General features: G+C 37.7%; 1 non-coding gene across 1 annotated transcript; it reads left to right on the forward strand.

Annotated features, from left to right (window-relative positions):
* Positions 1-1,182: 1,182 nt before the first annotated feature.
* TRNAP-UGG (transfer RNA proline (anticodon UGG)) lies at positions 1,183-1,254 on the forward strand. The gene has a single exon. It is a non-coding gene; the product is annotated as a tRNA-Pro (tRNA).
* The last annotated feature ends 2,968 nt before the right edge of the window (positions 1,255-4,222 follow it).

Here is a 4,222-nt window from a genome sequence, read left to right on the forward strand (position 1 = left end):
TATTAGGAAAATGTATGAGGCTTAGGGTTGACCAACAAGACCAAAAACCCAGCCAAAGTTCAAGTTCCAAACTTGATTGGACCATTGTGCTGCAAACGAACGACAGTCTGATCCAGACGGACATAGGCTAGATGGAATTCCCGTCTGATCTTGACATAAGCCTAATGGCTATATTTTAACGGATAAAATTTGAGACAGAGCTCCGTCTGATCAGACGGTCGTCCGTCTGGAGTAAAATTTCACTGAAATTTTATATCCGTTAGGAGTTGGGCCAAGCAATTGAATGACTTCTTTATAAGCCCAACCAACCCCATTTAAGAGTTTCTACCTTGTCTACTGAGCTATTACTACCTCACAACCCTCAAAGCTATCATTTGGTGAACTAGCATTGATTACTTGGCTTCCAACTCCATCCAACTTTGAAGGACATCCAAAATTGTCAAGCAAGCTCATTGGAGTCAAGCTTGGAGTTATTGAAGGCCATTGGGACTTCTTAGTGGTGCATCTCATACATTGAGCATTCATTCTTCATTGCATCACATTCACACAAGGGATAAAGTGTCACTCCCCTTGTTAGGTAATATCATTTACTCTTTAAATTGTATTAATTGTTCAATTCTAGTCTAGGTTTATTAGAATTGGTAGAGGGTGTTCTTGCCCTACTTAGAACAAAGATTGTAGAGGGTGCTCTTGCCCTACTTAAAACAAAGATTGCATGTAGAGGGTGCTCTTGCCCTACTTAGAACAAAGACTGTAAAAGGTGTTCTTGCCCTAAGATAAACAAATATTGTAAATGATGCTCTTATCCCATAACAAAGATTGTAAGGGTTTGATTCTTTACCCACCATATTAAAAGAGAATCACTAGTGGAAATCTCTCTTGAGGCCAAGAGAGGAGTGGACATAGACTTATAAAGTCAAACCATTATAAATTCTTGTGTTGTGGTTATTTGTTATTGTTTAATTTCATTTAAATTTTCAATTTATCTTGAAATTGCAATTAAACCGAAAAATTGGGACAATCTACTACTTGTAACCTAATCACACACACACACACACACACACCCCCCCCCCCCAGTTTGTGATAAATCTATAATTGAACCAATCCAACTTGTGGATCAGCTACAAAATCACTAAAACGGTCTACCTCCCTTACATAATTAGTTAGACATATTGTGGACTTGGGCATTTGGTCTAGTGGTATGATTCTCGCTTTGGGTGCGAGAGGTCCCGAGTTCGATTCTCGGAATGCCCCAAATCGACTTGTTATAACACTAGTTGATTTTTAGTTAGTTTGATTTGTTTATGAAATTTATGGTTTCTAGTGATAATTCTATTTAAATATAATAGGTAATCACTTATGGGGTAATCCCTTATGGGTTGTACTTACCAAAACTTTCCAGTTCAAAGCTTTGCATCTTCTTCCCCTAACAAATCAAAGCTTATCTTTTTCAGACTTATATCAGATCACATTATTTGGTTCAAACTTATTATTTGAAACATTGAACCATCCTATAGCTCTCTAATAACATAATCTATTGCCGATCATCAACTTCTTTTCCAATGTATTAGAAGACAAATACTTTGTCCTTCAACCAAATGTATGATTCTTTCTCGATCGTTTTACTATTTTGTTTTGATGGTGTGTTACACTTATGAGATCATTTCCTATTTTTTCTTCTTTTTTTCTCTGATTGTCTATTTGTATTTGTCCATCTCAATCCAATATGCTATTCATTCTATCGTATTTTTTTCCTGCTGGTTGTGTCTTAGCATTGCCAATCCATTTTACCATTATCTTTTCAAGGATCTGTTTTATCATCAGTTTATTATGGTTCTCATGTTAAAAATTTTTTTTCCAATCTTTGTTGACCTAATTTTATCTCAAATCGAATTAATATCTTGCATTATTTTTATGTTCATGCCATTTGGTTAATTCTAGAGTAACCATCTAAAAGAGAGCAAAGAGAATACAATTTTCGTTGCTTCACTGCGTAGGAAGGGAAGGATGATTCATTACTAAGATTTACAAAAACAGAAAAAAGGAACCTAACACTACCCAAAAAAAATTTAAAAAAAGGATTTTAGGCAACGGTTTTCCCCGACGGTTCAAAAAACCGTCGCAAAAAACCATATTAACCAACGCTTTTTAAGAAACTGTTTGGGAAAATAGAAATATGGCGACATCTGTGCAAAGTGTGAGAATATACACATTCAATGACAGTTTGAAAAAAGCATGGGGAAATGTGGGAATTTTCAGCGACGATTTCTTAAAACTGTTGGCGAAAATGATATTTGACAACATTTATGAAAAGCGTGGAGAAATACCATGTAAGCGTCATGCGAAATACCGGTATTTTTTGCTACATTTTATGAGAAGTGTCGCAAAAAATATGGATATTTGGTGACATTTATGAAACGTGTGGCAAAATACTATTTTTGGCGACGGTTTATAAGATGCATCACCAAAAATTGGTGTTTTAAGTTTTAACCCCAAAAAACATGAAACCTCTCCCGCTCTAAAATTCTCCTGCTATGATTTTCCTTAATGGGCGAAACCCCATTAAGAAAGTACTTACAAGAAAGGGATTCCCGGTGAAACACAAAAATCTCACTCACCTTGCACGTTGTTTCTCCCTCTCGCTCACGATCGCTCGCCTCTGTTTCTCTGGCTCCAAAACGAGGTTAGATCTGTATTCCCAATGAAAAGGGATGTTCATTGGCCTTGGAAAGAGAGCTCTAGGGTTCTTCTCACGCTCTCCACAAGCTTAGAGGCAAAGTGGATGGAATTAGATCGAAATTTAAATATATAGGGCTTCGAAAACCTAATTTCCAAAAATACCAAATCTATCTCGAGGGATGGTTTGGTCGCTTGGGGCGACCAAGGCCATTGACCAACCAATGCCTTTGGGTCAAGATCTGATTTCTGGTCTCCAAAAGCCACAAGCTCCACTTGGGGTCCTTTTCCAACTTAAAGAAAGAGTCTTACCAAGTTCTATAGGACCTTCCACTTGTGTCAACACTACACTCATGGTCCATCTTCCAAGTCCATCATCATTCAAATTGCATCTTCTTCCAAGTTCACTCAAGGTTTCCATAATAGGATCTTCATCATCAACCTCCATTGGTTCTAAATCAAATCCAATGGGTTCCAATGGAATAGCCCACAGTTGTCTTCTTATTTGCCTTCGGGTTTTCAGACCTACAACATAGATTTCTGGGTTAGGGTTTGTGAGGGATTTCACAACTATGGCAGAGGACGAGCTCGAGGTTACTCTAATCGTGGTCAACATGCAACGCAATTTCCACCACTTATCCTTACCCCTAGGGTTGCTTGTCAGATTTGCAACAAACTAATCATACAATGGTGCAATGTTATTTTTGCGATGCACTAGGTGCCAATGCCTCCAGGCTGAATTCTTCCCCAGAAGCTTTCTTGGCAGCACCCACGACTTCATTTGATCCTTCTTGGTACCCTAATTCAGGTGCCACTCATTATGTTACGTCCAATGTAACCCACATGGATACATCAATGCCTTACCATGGTACTTCTCAACTTCACATTGGTAATGGCTCAGGTTTTGCATATAAAAAAATATTGGAAGTGCTACATGTTCCTTCTATTACTAAAAATTTGCTCTCAATGAGTAAATTTACACGTGATAATGATGTTTATGTGGAATTTCATCCAAGTTCTTGCTTTGTGAATGACCTCAAAACGGGGATTATTCTACTTCAATGATCAATTGAAGCTGACCTCTGTCACTTCCATCCACCATCCACCATCCGCATCTCCCTCTATTCATCACAACGAACATGTGTCTCAAGAAGTGTGGCATGACCGATTAGGACATCCATCGAAGAGAACTTTGGACTCTCTTTCGTAGTTCTGGCCTGCACCAACCTTCATCTATTTCACTATTTTTGTGTGTCCCATGCCAGATGGGAAAATCGCATGAATTACCTTTCAAGTTGAATAAATCAAGTGATGTATCTCCATTCAAGTTATTGCACTCTGATATTTGGGGCCCCTCTTCGTCACCATCTACACAAAGTTATAGTTATTATATTTCTTTCTTGAATAATTACATCATATTTACATGACTCTTTCCACTTGTACGTTGTTCTAATGCAATTTCAGTATTCAAGCAGTTCTATTATTATGTAGCCAATGTCTAATTCCAAGATTCAAGTTTTTCAATCTAATGGTGCCAAGGAATATG

Source organism: Hakea prostrata, chromosome 5, assembly GCF_041222555.1.
Source record: "Hakea prostrata isolate BN-2017 chromosome 5, UWA_Hpros_2, whole genome shotgun sequence".
NCBI classification, from domain to species: Eukaryota; Viridiplantae; Streptophyta; class Magnoliopsida; order Proteales; family Proteaceae; genus Hakea; species Hakea prostrata.